General features: G+C 41.0%; 1 pseudogene; it reads left to right on the forward strand.

Annotated features, from left to right (window-relative positions):
- Positions 1-10,246: 10,246 nt before the first annotated feature.
- Positions 10,247-10,810, forward strand: LOC113258173 (60S ribosomal protein L12-like; annotated as a pseudogene).
- Positions 10,811-21,532: the final 10,722 nt, after the last annotated feature.

The raw sequence follows: 21,532 nt of genomic DNA on the forward strand, positions 1-21,532 counted from the left end.
TTGAAGTGTTGCGTTCTCAGGGGCAGGGGCTGGCCATACGTCTTCTCTTAGTGGACTGGTGTCACTGCAGCGGGGGAACCCCACAGTCTCCTGTGAAGCATGTGGAGGGAACGTTGGTTCTTCGTGCAGCCTCTCTCCTCTACTCACAAGATTTCAAGTGTGCAAGCTTGCTTTTCCTGCAGACTTGAGGCGAAAGCAATGCACCCATGTACCCTGCACACAGAGCCTTCTAGGAAGGGTAGGGCTTGCTAACCAGCCCATTAGAGTGAGAGAGAATGAAGCTGTTGTTTAACCGTCTAGAGAAAAATCTCAGCGGGATCTCCCTTAACAAACACCTGTAATCTGGTGTTACACCAACACACAGTTAACTCTTTATACAGACCTTTGCAGTGCTCTAGGAAGCACCCTGTGGGGTTACATAGGAAGGAAAATCCAGCCTTTTATTACTTAATCACATCACTCAATGTTAGAGGTTTTCATTATCTCATAAAATGCTTTCCAGGGGTAAGGAAAGGTGGTTTGGAAGAAATTTTATTGACTTGCCTTGTTTCCAATTTGTGAGCTTTCAAACAAAAATACTTGATCCTCTACTTATTTGTTGTTTTTAAAGAACAGGACTTTTGGGCAGGGTTGGTTCATTTTGTTATGTCCTCATGGTGACATGTTTTAAGAATTATTTTTCTTAAGTGTAAATGGCATAGAGAGCCATAAATAATCAATGTGTATCTGATTATAGCAATAACCGTTTCAGAGTGTCCTGGATCAAAGTCGTGGCATACGAGGGAGGCAGTGTTGGACCCAGCAGGCTTTCAGAGCTATTTGCTTTAAAAGGAGAAAGAGGTCCTAAGACTAAAGTTTCTGGTTTTCAAAGTGCTGTGCAGAATTTCAGCCTCATGATCTCTTATCAACTCTGAAAGGGGACACTTTTGTTGTCTTTGCTTGGTAACCTTTTACAAAGTTTCCATTTTTATTTCAGTGGATCACATTGTGATTTTTTTTTCATGTGATATGAATGGTTTTATAGGGGGCTCTCCATTCAAGTTGGGGATTACGAAACTCTGTTCTTTTTCATTTAGTACCAAGAGAAGAAGTAAAAGAACAAAAGAAGAGGATTTAAGAAAAAACAGTTAAGAGAATAGACTAGTGACACACCTAGGCACAGCCTGGGGCTTTCTAACACAGGGTTCATCTTCCACGTGCATGACTTATTTGGCAGAGTAACATGGGCCCAAGTTTTCGGATTTAAATTGTCTTTAAAAATTCCATGGCTTAGGACGCAAAATGGGTGTGGGATTTTTTAAGGCATAATTGTGGTGGAGTCAAAAGCTGTTTGGAAGCCCAGCAATTAAGGCAGATTACTGAGCTCTCTTCCCAAGCAGAGGGATGCTGATGTCTCTTTGGGAAGTGGCTGCCTCGAGAGGAAGCAGGACGTTACATTTCAGGGCAGGGTAAACTGGGGCAACAATCTTGAGTTCTTGAGATGGGGCTACTCTTCAGCTGGTTTTCTTGCCTGGATTGTGACTTTCTTATGAGAGAAGGAAAAAAGATGTCTTGGGCTATTGGCCTTCTTTAGCTGATACGATGATTTGAGGTGTGTGTGTGTGTGTGTGTGTGTGTGTGTGTGTGTGTGTACACGTGTATACTTTGAATCAGGAAATTTCTTTTTTTTTTTTTTCATTGGGAGTCTGGGTTTCCATGCATGTCTCTAGTGTGGCAGGAACAAGTCTCAACTGAGAGAGTGACAAGTGACTGCAGGCTTTCTCTTTGTGGATCCTTTTCTTCTCAGTCACTGCTCTTAGCACTGACAGAAAAAGAGATAATTTTCCTTTTCTTTCTCCTTCACATTCTGGCAATTGGACAACTTTCCCTTGGGACCAAAAGCATTAAGCCTGACCCTGCATTTCCTCAATGTGGCAGATTGACTTTGGTTAAAGGATCCAGTGAAACTCCCCTGTGAACACAAGGTCCACCGACTCTCTTCCCGAAACGCTGACATTCTACATGGCTATCCTGTACTCGGTGCTTTTCTCCCCCCAATTCTTTTAATTGCTCTGAGCTCTGGCTCTATTTTAAACTGTGTCCAGCCATTTACCATATTAAGGAAAAAGCAGGTATTTATCCCATCCCATGAGGTGCTGATTGGTTGTAAAATGCTCTTGTAAAATCCGTTCTTGCTGTTAACCTCATTTGTATGAAGGAAAAGTATTTGGAATTTGCCAAAATTGCTGAACTCGATGCAGAGCAGACACTTCTATGGCCTTGTGTTTGTTGAATTATTAGAAAACCCTGAGCCTGTAAGGACCCCAGGAAGTCTTCTAGTATGTTCCTCTGGCTCTGGGTGACTCGGCCCCTTGAAATGGTCATGCACGTTACTGGGCTCTTCCTGTCTCAACATCTCCTGGGAGAGAGATTATAAGATTTCTCTTTGTAACCTAACATGATACGTATCAACTTATTCACCAAGAATTCATCCTAAGAGCTAAGCTGACATCTTTCTGGAACGAGTTGAAGTCAATTTTTGATTGTTTTCTCCTTGGGGATAGAGAACTGTGATGGAGGAACAGTCCATGTATCACTCAACCACCCTGAGGATCCAGTCTCAGTTCCTTTAGCCTCTGCTCTTTCCTAAATCTATAATCACTTTTTGTCCTCTCTAAGTAATACATTTTTTTCAATATCTGTGACTTATTTTGTTTTTACATGCAAAATTTTGTTCTGCTTCTGCTTGGGTTTCTGCTGTTACCTTTTTTATCCATATGCCAACTGTGCCAAGAACATACACGTTTTCCTGTGGCAGCACAGCCCTGATGACAGGTGGCCAGGAGAAACACAGACTAAGAAAACAGAGAAAGGATCAGGCATATTAAGCTGTGTGCAACACAGATCAGACTAAAAAGTAAGTAGTCAATAAACAAATTCTGCATAAATAAAATTTCACTCATAGGTCGTTTTCCTCGCCACCCACAGCAACTTTATTAATAGTAAATGATGTCCTTATGGGGAGGTTTTGGAATGTAAAAGCCATCCCTTTTTTTTATGTCCTAAGAATAACGGAATCCATTATGTTGGAGATTTTTTACATTACTTAAACCACTGTCTTGGGGTAGAGAATTCACAATTTGGTTGATCTCCCAATGACTGGCATTACCCAGGAGCTATTGTGTTCCCCAAAGTAACACTGATAAGAAGAGACTACTCCCAGAATGCCATGGGCTTTTTCAGTTAAAACTAGGATGGGTGTAACTTCTTTACTTCCTGAAGCTCTATCAGTTACAAATATGTGGAAACAGAGCAGATTAAGCTATTATGGAGAAGTTTCTTCTGAATAATTCATATTATTTTTCCTGTGTAGAACTGTTCATTCTTCCCCTCCTCCCCGATATGAACTAAATATTGAAAGTTCATTACATTTCTAAATATCAGAATTCTAACCATGATATTAGGTTTGGGAGCAGGCTGAGTTTTTAGTGTCCCAATGAACAGGATGTAATAAAAACTCCATAAAGAGCTAAGTCTTTGCCACATACTTTGAACATTATGCAACACTTGAGGGAAAATAACTTGCAGGCTTAGCTTAATTATGCATGGCTCTGAAGTAAATCGAGATCATCTCTCCAAATCATGTTTTAGTAAACATCGTCCTACTCTCAACACCCAACATTTTAAATCAGTGAAATTTTTGGTTTCGTCATCTTAGTGATAAGTTTCTTTTCTTCTGGAAGCTTTGCCAGCAAACTGACTCTCTGCATGATTTGGTTTTGCATTGCGCTTGTTGAACACAGAGCCATCTTGCTCAGTAGGAAATGAGCACAGGACTCCCTATGGCCAAGGAGCTGATGTTGTTCAAGGCGTTCTAGTGCAGGGAACCCCTTGACTGTTTAACTGTGCCCAACTGTTTGACTCGTCAGTCTCCCATGTCAAGTAATTCATCCAGTATCCTGGGTAGTTCTTCTGTCATTTTCCTGGAAGTGATGTGAGGTTTTGTGCCTTCTCATCCATGCCAGGTAAAAACTTGAATCTAGGCATAGAACAGATGGAATTCTGTTTAAATGACCACCACTTCATACTCATGTTCTCCCTTCCAGTGGATATCACAATCCCTGGCTTTTCACGGCAAAGTATTTATAACCCCAACCCTCTCTTCTTTCCTTTCTACCTCTTCTGCCCTTTGAAGGACACTCTGAGATAGACCGATAATTTTTCAGAGTACCATGCTATACAGTCTGAGTGCCTCCGTAGGGAGGGTTGGGAAGGCAGATTTTTTTTTTTTTAAGATTTTATTTATTTGACAGAGATAGAGACAGCCAGTGAGAGAGGGAACACAAGCAGGGGGTGTGGGAGAGGAAGAAGCAGGCTCACAGCAGAGGAGCCTGACGTGGGGCTCGATCCCACAACGCCAGGATCACGCCCTGAGCCGAAGGCAGACGATTAACCGCTGTGCCACCCAGGCGGCCCAGGGAGGGCAGATTTTAATTACTCAAATATTCGTTGGGTGTCTACTGGATGTTAACCACTGAGGTCAACTGAGGTTGAACTGTGCATCCCTCACCTCCAAAATGGCAGCAGTAGGGGACGAGCCGAAGCAATGGTGTTCTGATGTTGTTGGTGCACAAGAGTTGTTAGAGATGGCTTCACAATGGCATGAGAATGGAGAGAATGGAGATATGGATCCTGCATAGTGGTGTCCCTTTGATACCAAGGAAAGAGACTGAACAAAATTGTTTCCTTCAATTAAGAGTGACAGTCATCCAAGGGAGCTCTTTCAAGTGTCTCTTTGAGCAGTTGGTTGAACAGGCTTCTTGGTGTAGACTAAGTCAAACCATTCAAGAAGACAATGGGCTATTGCTGAGGTGGTGGGACAGATGGGATGTAGAACTACTTTTACTTATTTTGCCTCAAAATGCTGAAGTCCTGTAAGAAGAAATAATAGCTAACGCTCATGGTATTTATATGTGGCAGGATTTGTTTCCAGCCTTTTATATACCTCTAATTTAAACTTCACACTCTTAGGTGGGCACTATTATTATTTTTCAGGCAGGTCAACTGGTATACAAAGAGCATGAGTACCTTGTCTAAATTCCTGCAGCTAGTAAAAGATAAAGCCAGGCAGTCAGGTTCCAGAAGCTGAGAGCTTTTAATCAGAAAATAGGGTTCCTTGGGATCAGGATTCCAGTGCCACAAACTGGAAGAAAGAAGCACAATATCTTAAAAGTTAGTTTCAGAGGATTTGGGTGATTTTGTTTGTTTGTACCTAGGAACCCAATCATATGGTATGGAGGCAGGGCACATGGTCATACTTAGTGAACAAACACATTTCCTAGAAATTAGCTCGGACTTTGGAAACTTTTCTGCCTTTGAAGCTCCTGTAGGTGGTTTTCTCTTCCAGAAAAATTCGCACTCTGGATTTTGCAAAGCAGAGCCCTGGAGCTCCCCTGGGAGAGTGGGAAGAAGTTTCCTCTTAAGCTGATTGAGTGAAAGCCCCAGCAAAGTGGCATTTTATAGAAGAGGCTCCATCAAAGCCAGTAAAGCTGAGCATAATTCCTTAAATGTATCTTTATGTAAACAGGGAGGACTCAACAAGATTTTAAAATAACACAGTTGAGTAAGTGAAACAATTGAAAATGTGCATCTCATTCAAATTGAATTCACCAACTGCAACAATATTATCTCATGAGGGAGATTTTGTGTCAAATGTTCAAAGCTGGCTTTAAGTCCTTAAGAGGTATCAAAATAATCAAAGTGTTTTCTTTGCTCTTAGGCATCTTGTGAAAGAATCATAAATGGTCGAGACGTTTATGTTGATCAGAAACCACAGTTGCAAAGTGAAAGGAAAGGGTGTTTCTGAGCATAAAACCAGGAGGGAGGAGACTCTGTCCGTTATTTTAGCTTCTGTCTATGAACTGCTGTGCTCTTTCTGCCCTGGATCCTTGACTCCAGGTTGCCGGAGGTTCTTTGGAGAGGAGTATGTCTTTAATGTGAGAAGAATCAGAATTGAGAAAGGGGTTCCCAAATCTGATTGATTATCATAATTACCTGGAATGCTTTTTTAAGGTACAGATTTCCAGGCTCCTCTCCCTGGACATTCTGACGCAACAGGTCCAGACTGGAATTCAGGAACATGAATTTTTACAAATCTCTCTCGATGGGCATCTATGTCCAAACAGGACTGGGAGCCACAATCTAGTGTATACATTTTACAAATGAGTAGACTGAGGCGTGGCTAGGATAATTAATGTATTCAATTCCTGCTTTTTTTCAAGTCTCTGAGTACATATGCTTTGGACAGCTAGGGATGAGTGTATGTGTGTGAGCTAAGCAGGCACATAGGGATGAGGACCTATCACCCGAAGATACTAAATATCAGGCTATTAATAATAATACTATTATTTTGAAATGGAGTCAGATGAGTAAAAATCTCTGTTGGAATCAAAATGTTAGTTTTGTGAAAATAGAATTATTTAGTACACAATCTCCTAGGAGAAGTAAAAAGCACCAAAATGAAATAAGAGACACTTCCCAAAGAGTTATTCATTAAATATTAAACTTACTTTGTCCAAGTCTTCCAATTATGTAGAAGAACCATGCCTTTCATCCTGGAAAGGACAGATGAGTAGTGAAGAATTGTCCTATTCACTGCTTCTCCCTTCCCCAATCTATTGTCTTCCCAAAATTCTGTTTGGATTTTGAGCTCCTGAGATCAGGGACTATATCTTATTCCTACTTATCTCCTGATAGTAATTATTTATAGAGCACTTATTTCATTTGCAAAACAATTCTATGACATAGGTACTGTTACAACCTCATTTCACACATGAGAAAATAGATAGGCAAATACCATCTGGTTTGTTTAGTGAGTACAGTGGAAGTACCTTCTCTGGCCTCGAATAGACAAGGAAGGGATTCAGGATGAGATGGGACTTTAGCTAAGGCTTGGAGGATGGGTACATATCAGGGGGAGGAATGATCTCTGGTGGAAGGAAGGGATGCCAACATGTTTGAGAAGGTGGGAAGGAACCAAGATGGCATGCTCGAGGGTCAAGTGCAGGATGATCTCCTCAGAGCAGGCTTGGGCAGAGAGGCAGTGGAAACTGCGGTTGGAAAGGCAATTTGGGGTGGACCCATGGATTGCCTTGAAATCTGGATAGAGAAGTTTAGCTTTGATTTTGTACACATGAGGACCTCTCCAAGATTTTTGAGCAGGGGAACAACATGCTGGAAAAGTGCTATTCTAGGACAATATGAGTGAGGGGAGATCTCAGGCACCAGAGCTTCAAGGCCCTGTTCAAATAAATAGGGACATTTGGAGGAAGCACCAGTTACAGAGGAGAGGAATAGCTGAGGTCATCTTTGCTTTGATTGGGTTGGGATGCCCAAGCCATGTGGGCATCCCTAGCAGGCAGTTGGAGCTCTGGGGCTGGAAATAAAGATGTGGAATGTGGATTTTTGAAGTTGGTAGTAAATGAATCTCTGAGTAGAAGAATGAGGAGCAGGAAGAACAGAGGGTCGGGACCAAAACTTGTGCACCTGACATGTTTGGGGATTAGGAAGACAAACCAGGGAAGCAAATAGTTAAGTGGAGTCTGGCATGTAATGAACTTTTTCATTTCATTAAAAAATACCACCATGTATATGAATAACTTTTAATGTGTTCATCTCTTATGTGTGTATTTATCCAGTGAGATTTTTTTTTTTCTCCTAACTGCCTGCAAGACATTCCCACCAAGCTATTTGCCCTCTGGAAATCTTGCCAGAACCTCAAACGTAATATTTCCCAAACTGAATTTGGCTTTTCATTTTCCAAACTTGTCTTGTGTTCTGTGTTCTTTATTTCTAGTGAAGGCATCCTGTCTTCTAGGCTCAAAACTCTTGACTTCCCTGTGTATTCCACTTGCTTCCAAGGACTAGAAGGTTAACCTCTTTGCGCTCCTTAAGCGCCCAGCCTCCTTTCTCACACCACTGTGCTTGACTTCCGGTACCCACGTCCTTTACCTGGGGATGTTTAACAACCTCTTAATTCATCCTCCCAAGTTTACACTCTCTTCCCTGTATTCCATCATACACACTGCTACCACCAGATTCATCTTTTGGCATCTGATCTTCTGACTCACCAGACCCTCTTAAAAACCTTGCACAGCTTCAATTTGCTGACAGCAGTGGTTTCATATGTGGTCCCCCAAATGAAATCTTATCCAGAAACTCCAGTATGTCAACTAGATAAAAGCAGGCTGTTCTGGTCACACAGGAGAGTATCCGGGATCATTGCCCGTTCTGTCTTCACAACACCCAGAAATCAGCAGAAGAGAATTTGAATAAGTGCCAACTTCCTGAGCCTCATCGTCATGGCCTTTTGAAATTTCCTCTCAACTTTTTTCCATCTTATTTCCCATTAGTGCCAACTATGTCCCCTACAGTTGAGTCCGAGGGAACTGTTATTTCCATATACTCCCATTGTGTCCTTCGCTCATCTGAATAAAATTCTCTTCTGTTTAGAGTGCCTTCCCTTCATCTGCATACGTCCAGCTCTTGTCTTTGAAGACCCACCTCAAAAGTGCCCTTAGTAGAGAGTTCCTCCCTGATCCATCCCCCTTACTTTTAAGTAATTTCTTTTCTCCTTAATCCATTATTGTCCATTATCTGGGTCTCTCTTACGCACACACCACTTTGTTTTTTATTAGAACAACTTAGTGTCTGTTTTATCTCTCCTTATAGACTGTAAAGTCCTGAAATTTGGATGATAGATTGATTTGCCCCCGTATTCTTCTTCAGGGGCTGGGACACACCTTGAGCTTGTGGTTCACAGTTATTTGTTGAATGAATACCTGCTCTGTCAGCATCTTGAAGGGAGGGAGGGAGGCTTCATCATTATCGTGCATTTCCCGTCATGCACAGTGCAGTTCTGGGCTTACTGCAGACCTCATATTGAGTCTCTAAAACTTGCAGGCATTATGTTTTACTTTGGAGCTATAATATGTATTCTTATCTTTTCAGATACTTTTTGCAAGCCATGATGGGAGACCTGGTGAAGAGCCACAGCAGGACAGTTTTTTCATCCAGCCAGGAGGTAAGGGGAACAGTATTAATGTTGCCATTTTGTTTATGGCACTCATAGGCTGAAAGAGGTAAGATGCCTTTCAGAGAATTAGAGGCAAAATCTTAAAATGCCTTTCTTTGTTATGCTTCTTCCATCCTAGGTCATCTTTCCAGTAAGTATTTCATGGCATGCTCCCTTTGAGGTCGTTTACTGCATGTCACTGTCTTTAGGGCAGACCTTCTGAAGAGGTCTGGAAAGAATCTAAACTAATGGCTTGGAACTTTTATAGTTATGCATCTCTAGCTAGGTGTATAAGTGGTTTGAGTTGAAAGAGCCTGGAGTTCTGTGGCAGTAAGCTTCTGGTAAGGGCAGTGGGAAGTCTGAAGGAATAAATTAAAGTACCAGATGCCCTTTATACTGCTCAACTTCTCAGCATGAGTCAGTCCCAACTTCCCAGCTTGGGTCACAAGTTTATCTTCTCTAAGGGCTGTGAAAGCAGCCACAGTGGCAGGGGATGATGGATGGAGTTGCTCTGAGGAAGGGTGTGCATGGAAGTTCTGTTGGGGTCTTGCAATTCCCCAGGAAGTTTCAAGAATTTCTTGAAGTCTAAATTCAATAAATGAAGAAAAAGGGAGGGAGGCTGAAACAATCCATTAGACTAAACTGTATACATTTCAGTACATATAGGAAAAATTTGATTGTGAGAGTGAAATAATAAGAGGAAAGGTTTTTGTGATTGCTACTCTTGAAAATTAAAAAGAGAGTATTATAATTATTTAATTTAAAGGTTTAATTAAATGCAAGGTACAGCTCCTCAGTTATATATCTTTCTTTAAATGGCTTAAATCTCTTAAAGCACATAGACTTAGACATATGCCTGTTCTCATCTGTTCCTCATCTCTCTTAAAGTTGGAGTTGCCCCAAGTTTTCCATTGATAAGAAAATCAGGTGTTTTTCCATAATAACTCATTATCCCTTGAAAATGGAAATAATGTACATACATCCTGAACTAATGATTGAATATTTTAGTGTCATTTCTTTGGTTATAATATTTACATAAATCATACGTTAAATGTTGGCCCATTCATAGACACTAAGAATGCTTAAAAAGACCTGGGAAATAAAATAACTGAATCTTGGTTTGAGGTGGAATTCAAAGATCTCTTAACACATAGAAGTTGTGCACTTCAGCTTCTTTGGCTTTTGACTCAGAGAAGGTGAAGGTGCAACAGACTTCGGTCATCCCGAATCCAGGTTCACCGGACACCAGCCACCTCCACCATGCTGCCTAAGTTTGTCCCCAATGAGACCCAAGCCATGTACCTGAGGCACACCAGTGGGGAAGTTGGAGCCACATCTGCCCTGGCCCCAAATATCGGTCCCCTGGGTCTGTCTCCAAACAAGGTTGGTGATGACATCACCAAGGCCACCAGTGATTGGAAGGGTCTGAGGATTACAGTGAAACCGACCATTCAGAACAGACAGGCCCATATTGAAGTGGTACCTTCTGCCTCTGCCCTGATTATCAAAGCCCTCAAGGAACTGCCAACAGACAGAAAGTAGCAGAAAGACATTAAGCACAGCAGAAATACCACTTTTGATGACATTGTCAACATTGATTGACAGATGTGGCACCAGTTTTTAGCTGGAGAACTCTCTGGAACCATTAAAGAGATCCTGGGGACTGCCTAATCTGTAGGCTGCAATGTTGGTGGCCACCACTCTCATGACATCATAAATGACATCAGTAATGGTACAGTGGAATGCCCAGCCAGTTAAGAACTACAAAGGAAAATATTTCAATAAAGAATCATTTGACAACCAAAAAAAAAAAATAATAAGTAATGTATTTCACATAGAATGAAATTACAGTATTTATCTTAAACACTGAATATGCAATATAAAACAGGACTTAAGGGCACTGTTTTAGAATTTTATTGCTTGGTTTAAATTCTAGCTTCTCCGCTAAGATAGCTATGTAACCTTGGTAAGTCACTTAGCTTCTCTGTACCTGAATTTCCTCATTTGAAAAATGGGAGTAAGTATAGAACTTGCCCATATTAGTCACCTTTTACTACAATAATGGTGTGTAACAGATAACTCTCTCCAAATCTCCGTGGCTTATAACCATAAATATTTTTTTCTCCTTCAGGGGTTTGTAAATCAACTGTGCAACTCTGTTCTAGGCTGACAGTTGGGTTCAGATCACCTCCACAGGTGTCAGGCTGAAAGAGCAGTGGTTCTCTAAGGGAGAATGTCGGGAGCACAAGAGAATGAGCCAAACCATTTAGCAATTTCAGTCAGACCCTCTGCTTGCATACATTCACATTTTAGTTGTCAAACAAGTCATATGGCCAAGTTCAACACTGAGGGGGTGGATAATAATACTTTTTCCCATGGAAAGAGGAAGGCAGAGTGAGGAGTTGTTGAACAATAATTCCTACCTCACTGTCTTAGGGCTGCTGTGAGTGATGACTGATATAAAATCGTATAGCTTTTAGCACATTTACTTGTTACATAGTAAAAGATCAATATGCGTTCCTTATTATTATTTCTTATAAAAATGGTGTCATAAATTTAGAGAGAGCAAAGAACAAAGGAACTTCTGGAAACTCATGCAGACCTTACTGAGATTCATGTTCCAACTTGTCCTGAGTCTCTGCTTTATTGCCCTACTTCTACTCCTGTTAGAACCTGAAAGACTGTTAGCAATATGAGAACAGAGAGAAGTTTCCATCTCTCTCTGCCTCATCTAGGCTGGTGTTCAGTTGACCACTGACTGCTACTTCCGTAATGGTCCAAAAGTGTCACAAAATCTGTTTTCTTGGAGCCTATGGTAGTGAGTTGTAAATCTTGGGAAGTGCATAACTTCTGTTAATTTCCTCCTTCCCTCCCTCTCCCCTTCCTTCCTTCCTTCCTTCCTTCCTTCCTTCCTTCCTTCCTTCCTTCCTCTTTCTATCTTTTCTGTTATTTAAAAAAAAACAAACAAAATAGGACTTTCATTAGGTGAATGGATTGGATTTCAGTACCTATTATAACCACGGACTCTTACAGTGAATTTGTCTTTGGGTCTTGGAAGCAGATATCGAGGCAGAGTTTGAGATGCAAGATGTTTATTAAGGTTAACACCTGTGGGGGCACCTGGCTGGCTTAGTCAGTACAGCATGTAACTTTTGATATTGGGGTTGTGAGTTTGAGCCCCATGTTGCATGTGGAGTCCGCTTTAATACAAGGGGGAAAATGGTTAATGCCTGTGAAAACCAGGACTAGGGAATAAAACTGGGATAAAGTAAGTTACACCATGGTGCAGGTCTGACGAAGCCTCAGCCAACCAGGCATGAACTCTAGAGCTACAATAGCCTTCCAGAGCTCTCCTGAGTTGGGTCAAGATGACCGCTCCTTTGAATTTCTTCATAGATCAGTCATTTGATGTGGGCTGCCCCAAGAAAGTGTGTGGCTTAGGCTTGGGGACTGTGTGGCTGAGGCAGACCCTGAAGGGGCTGGTAGCTGGAGCCTGTGTGTAGAAGGCACATCTACAGGTGAATAGCTAGTCCTTCCTGAAGAGAGGTCTGTGTGGTGGATCTCCAAGTCAACCTAAAGAACCTAGCTCATTGTACTCATTTCATAAATGTTGATTATTATTATTATTGCTAGTTATCAGTAGTTACGTATATGTACAATTTTGCTATCTCAGCTCTTTTATTGCTTACCCTCACTGACCCCCCAATGGCGTATCCACCCCACCACACCCCCCAGCTTGGCATATGCTTTAAGAGAGAGTCATGATGGTAACAAGACCCTTTGGGCCATTGAGAATACTCTGGATCTTGTGTTCACTCTTGAGTTTCCAACTCAGCTCATCTAAGTTCAAGCAGGGAATGGAGGAGATTACTGCAGAGTTCCAGTGTGGATTTGTGTCCAAAGTTTATTAGGAATGATACCTCTAAGATATGCCTCTACCATTCCAGGCAGAAGAGACTTAAACTTAGAGACCTGGACTCATAATCTTATAGAACAATGGATTGTTGGAATAGAAGAAAAATACAAATCAATGTGTTCACCTTCCTCCTGTTACAGTTGAGGAAACTGATGCATAGAGAGCAATGACTTGTTCAAGTTCACCCAACTCTTTAGTAGCAAATACTCAGGCCAGTGGCTTTTCATGCAATCATATAGTGTTTAGATAGCACTGGGGCTTAAAAATTTGGGTCAGGGTTGGAGTTGGATAATTTGGTTCAAATCCTGACTTACACACTAATAAGCCATGTGATTATGGGCAAATAATTTAACCTCTATGAGTCTCAATTTCCTCATTTTTAAGAGGCCACTTCATAAGGTAGTTGTGAGCTTTAAATTAGAAGTGGATGAAAAGAGTTTAGCTGTTACAATGATGATTTCATTCACAGATCTGTATTCTGTTTTTAGGAAGACACAATAGGAAGCATGCCTGTTATTTATTACTACAATGATGCAGTGGGACAACACAAAACTTCAGTGGCATGCAAAATTAAACATTTATGGCTCACGCATCTAGGCTCAGCTGTTGGTAAGCCAAGCCACCTCTGCTGATCTTGGCTGGAGACTCACTCATATGCCTGTATGTCAGCTGGATGCTGGCTAATCTGGGATGACCTTTGCTGGGTCAGCTGCAAATACTCAGCTCTTCTCCTCCTGTCTTTCACCCTCCAGCAGGCTAGTTTGGGCTTGCTGGGTGATGGTAGAGCCTCAAGAAAGTAGGTGGAGATACTCAAGGCATTTTAAGGTTTAGGTTTGAAATTGGTACACCATTGTTTCACTTCTTTCTATCGGCTAAAACAAGTCATGAGGCCATTCCTAGAGTCAGAGGAGGACACTACAAAGTTTAGTGGTGTAACTAAAAGGGGCAGGGGAGGAGAAGACCACACTTCTTGATGAGAGGAGCACCACAGTCACATGGTAATGGGTGGCTATAGAAAGGAGTGGAGATCATTAAGGAAATCACTTTAGCTCTGGGAGACACTTTATAATAAGCCTCAAATTACCCCATTGGATACAGGGTCCATGATGACTCCATTCCATACTGAATTCTGCTTATGAAGGAAAACTCTTTATAGTGAGATTCCTTTATATGTGAGTAAAATAATCCTTCCCTCACCATTATCCAGGGCTGACATCCCACCTCAAAAGACCACTTCTTCGTCCTTTTGCTTCCTTCATTCTCAGCTCCATTGGAATACAGAGGCTTTGATCTGGAAATGACCATCACAATCTCCTTCATTTTATAGGTGAGGAACCTAGACTCCAGAGGGTTTTAGTAATTTGCCCGAGGCTATTCAATTACTTAGAAGAGATCCAAGACTGGCATCCACATGGTCTGATAATCAGATTCAGGTTCTCTACATTCTTCCATCCTGTCTAAGCTTTTCTGCCCAGATTCTCCTTAGATTTAAGAGTTTGAGGGAACATCAGAAGGAACTCATTGCCTGTCACTGCAACATTATCTTTTTGTTCCTTTAATTTGGACAGCTTTGGTTCTTTAAATCACTTATTATAAGGCACACGCTCCAGGAAGGGAGGATCATTCTATTTGATTGTAAACATCTTAATTATTAACTAATACTTCGCAGGGAATAATGAGGTGTGTGTGCGTATGTGTGTATATGCAGTAAAATAAGTTAAGGGGATTATGGGTAAAATAGAAGTTATAGTCAGAAAGAAGTTTCTATCTAAACTACAGTGCTTCCTTTTTTAAAAAAATAACGTTTATTTTGTTATATTAGTCACCATACAGTACATCCCCAGTTTTTGATGCAATGCTCCATGATTCATTATTTGCATATAACACCCAGTGCTCCATGCAATACGTGCCCTCCTTACTACCCATCACTGGCCTACCCCAATCCCACACCCCCCTCCCCTCTGAAGCCCTCAGTTTGTTTCCCAGAGTCCACAGTCTCTCATGGTTCATTCCCCCTTCTGTTTACCCCCCTTCATTCTTCCCTTCCTTCTCCTACCAAGCTTCCTATTTCTTATGTTCCATAAATGAGTGAAACCATATGATAATTGTCTTTCTCTGCTTGACTTATTTCACTTAGCATAATCTCCTCCAGTCCCGTCCATGTTGCTGCAAATGTTGGGTAATCGTTCTTTCTGATGGCTGAGTAATATTCCATTGTATATATGGACCACAGCTTCTTAAACTGTAGTGCTTCTTAAACTTTAAAGTACACATGAATTTCCTGGGAATCTTGTTAAAATGAGGATTGTAATCCAGTAGGTCTGAGGCAGGGCCTGAGATGCTGCATTTCTAGCAAGCTCCTAGTGATTGATACTGCTGGTTCAGGGCTCCCTGCATAGTAAAGATCTAAAATATTGCTTTCTAAAATATTGCTCCCTAATAGAACTTGATGGGAATATTCTATACCTATACCCTCCAACACCCTAGCCACTAGCCATGTGTGGTTATTCAGCACTTTCAATGCACCTACTGCAGCTGAGGACATTAATTTTGAATTCTGTTTAATTTTAATTAGGTAAATGTGGCTAGTGGCAAACATACTGGTCTAGAGAACAGGATCCATGTCCTATTTAGCTCTGAATCACTAGGACATAACCCAGGATATGGTGGTTCTCAATATATATTTATTGTCATGTGAAAAGAACATGTTGGTGAAGCAGGGGCCTGGAGTGGCATGGAAGATATTTCAGATCTGTTCCACTTCTTTTTTCCTAGGAACTGTATTTTGTTAGTATGGCATAGTGGATAAGACCACAGAGTCTAGAGCTCACCTGCCTGCGCTTGAATAGGGCTCTGTCATTTATTAACTTTATCATCTCAATCTCCTCTGCCTCAATTTCCTCATCTGTAAAATGGGAATAAATAGGGTGTTTCTTATAGGATTGTGTATATTCATGGAATGATTTAATATTTGTGAAGTTCTTATGCTCCTGGAGCATACCAAGTTCTCTCATGTACACATAGACTTACCAAGGCGGAACCCCACCTGAATAAAGCCCTTATGTACCTTTGCATTCTTTCCACCTCTCAGAAAAGCTGAGGAACTACTTGAGCTTCAAGTTCTTTGGGAGAGGGGTTTTTTCACGTTGCTGATGCTGCTTGGGACAACTCAACATTGTGGTGTTGTTAATCCAGAACCATTGAACCTAACCCCTCATCCCTAAATGGAGCCAATTCACCAAAGTGTCTGGTGTGAGGGGGAGAAGCAAAGTGCTAAAACAATGAGGTCAACCTTCCGACCAAACAGGGTAATGATAGCTGGCCCCACAGAAGATACGATTGCTAGGAAATTCTGCACCCATGTTTATACAAAACCAAGCAGGAAATGTTTGCCAATGGAATAAATAAAGGAGACTTCTGGTTATATAATGGTTCATTGTGCCCCAGTTTGAGGCTGTTTTGGAATTGTTGCTTGGTCTAGGTTTGAGTTTTGGAGCTCTGTCTCCCAGTCTCCTCTTTTGTTTGCTTGCTCTTGATACGTGGGGCGTCATTCTTCTCCAGCTCCCTAACAGCCTGAATTAAAGCTGGACCAGAGCATGGCTTCATTGCTTTGGCTGAAGACAGCACTCATGATCTACTTTGCTTCTGAAACTCTGACCTAGGAATAGATTTAGAATGAGGCAGGGGCGATGGGCTGGGGGTGATGGGGCTCAGGGTCAGTTGTCCCATGTGACTAGAGAAAGGACAAGCTCTAACATTACTACAAATATCTGTTTGTTGAGATCCTACTATGTGCCAAGCATTATGCTAGGCACAGTCTTAGGTTCCCACAACAAGCTCGCAAGGTAGGCAATTAATGATCCACCAGTGTGGAGTGGTTTTAAGTAACATGTTCTAGCTCAGAAGCAGGATGAGTTAACCCCTAGGTCTCTGCCTTTTCTCTCTGTTATACTGCCTTTCCTAGACTAGAAATTAAAGCAGATATTTCAAGTATGTTGCTTAAATGCTCCTGTGTAACCCAGGAAAACAAAGCGTATTCTCACCTGGGGGAAAAATATCAAGTTATAAAAAAATCAAAGAAAATCCTCATGATTCAACAAATTTTAATTTGTATGGACGAGCGAATTTATTATAGCATATTTTGAACTTCTCACTACCCTGAAAGGGAGTTAAATTCTCCTGACCCCACTATAAATTTTGCGAAAGCATTTGCTGAGTGCCTGTTGGATGCACTGGCTACATGTAAGTCATAGGAGGTAACTGCAGCAAAGTGCAAAGTCCTAACATGGTTCTGACAGACTGGGGAGTTTGGTGAAACCCATTTTACTGTCTTGGGCCTCAGTTTGCTTAAGCATAATGTGTTGGTGTTGAAGAGTCCTCTGAAATTCTAGGATATGGTGAATTAAGCCCTCGTAGAGTCAAACTCTTCCTTCTAGCCTCTTACCTCCTGGGGGGGGGGGCACTCCTACAGTTCATTCAGAAATTCTAGAAAAGTCAAGAAAACATACCCATGAGTCTGTTCCCCAACTGCCCTGAGGATCCAGTAAGACTCATGGAGAACTAGAGGGAAAAGCAGAAATGGAAGCTGTGGTGGTATCTGACATTTCCTGTGCATTTGCTACAACTCCAGAATGCTCTAAGTATGTTACTTGGACTGCATTTACTCACATAGTCTATGAGTCCAATGATTTAGAGCCATGTGTGAGGCATATGAGTGAATACAGAAGTTGAAAGGATGGACAAGTGTTTGTGAATGGAAGGGGAAGGAGGGCTTAAGTCTGGGTAGCTGGCTTTCTTTGTGATTTGAGGCTGTTTATTTGGCTATTAATTCTCTTGTCAACCTCATCTTCATATATAAAATGGTGACAATAAAGCCTACTTGGTAGTGTTGATGGGAAGATTAAGTGAAATAATGTAAAGATGTGGAGATCTGGGACAGTGGCAGGCTTATTCCAAGACATTCATACTCCCTAACCCTCATTACAATATTTTCCCATTTGTTTTTAGAACTTTGCTGTAGGAGTTGAAATTTAAAATATTGTTTTCAGTCAAGCAACTGTGGCTCAGATGACAAGCTTGTGTGTGTCTGGGGAACCTAGTCTCAGGATGTTCACACCTGCAGAGGGACCCTGCTGGTATACTGCCATTTTGCAGTGTGAAGTGCTACATTTGATGTCCCATAATTCCTACTGTAGACTTCTAGGTGTTTTTGAAGAAACTGGCTCTATTATCAGGGGTCACAGCAAAGAAAGTTCAGGAAGCCCTGGGGTGGGCAGCCCAGAAACATCAGGAGCTTAGCTCCCATTGCCTTTTTAAGAAGACATGCTTCTTATTGTAAATATTATACTCCAGCCTCCCAGCATAATCCCACATAATGTCATCTCTGGGAAAAGCTGATAAGTGGTGAGAACTTAAGGCCTTCCATCTGTTGGGAATCAGAGCTGGTAGACACACAGGAGTTTTCTTCTACCTTATACCATTGGACCTTCCCTTCATTCATTTTCTTTTTGCTTTCTGGTCCTGAGCTGGCCAAAGATGAGGGTTGGTATGCTGCTTCCTTCAGCCCTGCCCTATGTGGCATTTGTCTTGCAACTTTCCCATGCTTGTTTCAACAGGAAAAAAAAGCAAAGAGATTGACATATAGCTGCCCTGAGGCTAGATTGTCACTGAAATAGATTTCTCCAAATAAAAATAAGGGCCATTTTTGCTCGCAAGGGCTCTTGCAATGAAACACAGTTAATAAAAACTGCATGGGAAACTCACATTGCAGCTATAAAAAAATTAAAAAACAGAATTCTTAGCTAAAGTCAGCAGTGATTGTTGGCTCAGGGTAGGAATTAGGGAGGAAAACATTCTGAAACTCATCGAAAGTGAAGAGGGAAGATTTATTACCCTTTATCCATTTGTTTAACCCTTCAGAAGTAAATCTAGAGTCACGCTTGCTTAGAAAGTGATTAAGTCCTGAGTTTTTAAGAGCAGGACAAACCATTTCTCCTTGGAGATGAGCTGTTAAATAGAAAACAGGGCTACTTAACTTAAAAACAAAAACAAACAAAAACAAAACTCCAAAACAAAGAGTTGATAAAAATCATTGATGAAAACATTCCCAGCTTTATTCTTCCTCTGCCATCAGCCTTGTGTGGATGTATCAGATGTCTCTGAGGTCAAAGATAGTATATTATTCAGGGCTGAAGGGCAGGGACACCTCTCATCACTTTCTAATCCTCAAACCCCGACGTCGTCCTCTGGAATATCTCCTGGAATGCTGGAGAAATGGTTTGTTTCTAGAGCACTCCACCGAGCAGGGGTCTTCCTTTGAGGATGGAGCATCAGGATCCTTCCAGCCCCAGTGTGAGGTACCACTAGATCATCAGGAGATAGTGATCGATTATCTGAGAAATTCACCATCTTTCTGCATTCAGAAAGCCACTACCCTAATGGAGAACCTGGGGCCTCTATTAATTCCCACTGCATCTAAGACAAGTGGGCTTTTAGTTCGTGGTTGCTATGGGGGAATTTATAAGAATATTTAGAAGTGACTCAGGGTCCTTTCTTTCTCTGCCCTTCAAACCTATAAACTCTGGTCCCAATTTTCACAGGTTTTTGCTAATTAATGCCACCACTGTGGAAATGGGGGCTGTTCTGCAAACAAGCTGCAACAAATGGGATTTTTATTGCTGGTGGAAAAGTCTGGGGAATAATTAGCAGATCCATGGAGATCCCCTGACTCCGGGCATCTGTATGGTAATGGCCAACCCTGGAGATCACTCAGGGAAATGGGGTCGGACTTTCCACCTTAGGGCACATTTATATTGTCAGTTACAGCCTTCAAACTGCAGTTGGACAAATGTGGGAAAATATTTTGTGAAATGCTAGACAAATGAACCTGATGTTGACCAATCTCGACTAGGAAAACTGGCTCTGCTTTGCTACGTGCTGTACAGCAGCCAAGACTTGCAAATGAAATATTTTGATATCTCGTTAAACTTAAGTCCCCAGAGAGGCGCACACACACATACACATGGTTGACTAGGATCCCCCTTAAGGTGGCTGGCTGGAGAAGATTACAGAAATGACAGACTCATGAGGCCAGAAGAGATCCTGGAGGTCATCTGGTCCAGAGGTTCATAACCGAGGAATCCTTGGAAAGAATACAGGGGATCTGAGAACTTAGATGGGAAAACGATTACATTTTTGTTTTCACTCATCTTTAATTGAAATGTACTATTTCTTTCCATTTCAAATGTGAGCAATGAACCACAGGGGCATCACCTGAACCCATGATTTTGATGCAGTAGAAATCAAAGATGTCTTCAGATCACATTACAATGTTGCAGATTATCTCAAGATATCATTTATGGTTAACACTTTTTTGAAATTGTTAACTTAATGTTATTAAAGAAAAAATATATATTACTATATCACACATTTAAAATTATTTTGAATACTGTATTTTATGTAATTTGGTTTCTTATGATTATATGTATTTTTTTTACCACTTAAAAATATTATTTTAAGAAGAGGTCATAGGCATCATCAGATTATTAAAGAGGTCCACAATACAAGATTTAAGAATGCTTCCTTGCCCAATCTCTTCTACTTACAACTGAAAAAATGGATGCAATTTGGTGAGTGGCAAAGAGAAAGCCAGAACCCATGGTGCTATCTCTAGTCTGTTCCTACCATTCTAGCAGTCTTTACAGAAGTCTGCAGGAGAGGAGAGTACCCTTGCTAAAAACAGTACCCAACACTTCCTTAAAATCATGTTTTTAAGCATAGGAACCAAGGTTGATAAATAATTCTTGAGGCTAATCTTAACCAGGGAATGTGTTTTCAAATTCAAATATACTTTTTTTCTTTCAAGTTTAGAGTGTGGACATTGCCAAGTTAGGTACATGTCATTATTTGAAAAGATTAACACAGAGGAACAATGATGTAGGTTATATTTAAACAGTCCCACAGAATACATTATATGTTATTTTCTGCATTCCTAGCAGCAATTTTATGTTGTGAATATTTCAGGGGAATTAACATGAAAATTTTAATCTGTGAACACTCCATCGGTGAGCAATGGAAACAGGTGACAGGCCAATGTAGGTAGGAATGAGTATGGGTAATTTGGATTATCAACTTCATATGTTATCTAGAATGAGATGCATTAATGATACAGATATGTGTATGTGTCTCCACTTGGAGGAAAAATAAGAAGCACATTCATTTCAAGCAACCAATGGCTCTCACAAAAGTGTTATCTGATTCTACATCCCTGGTATGAACATGAAGTTGTAAGAAATTCAGATGAATTCTCACTCTCTCTCACAGTTTAGTTAGAGGCAGATTTTCTTCAAGCAATTGACCCTGACACTTTCTGGTTTTCTAAATCTCATAATTAATGGAATTATAAAACATTAGCAAGAAAATATACATGTAATATATATTATTGAATCCAGTAGTTCTCAGAACTTTAGATTTTCAATCATTATCTTTTCCCCCTTCTTTAGCAATTTATCAGATATGACATATATGTGAATATATTAATATTTTTTGGCTTTGTTTTTTATGTT

This window comes from Ursus arctos, unplaced genomic scaffold (assembly GCF_023065955.2).
Source record: "Ursus arctos isolate Adak ecotype North America unplaced genomic scaffold, UrsArc2.0 scaffold_16, whole genome shotgun sequence".
NCBI classification, from domain to species: domain Eukaryota; kingdom Metazoa; phylum Chordata; class Mammalia; order Carnivora; family Ursidae; genus Ursus; species Ursus arctos.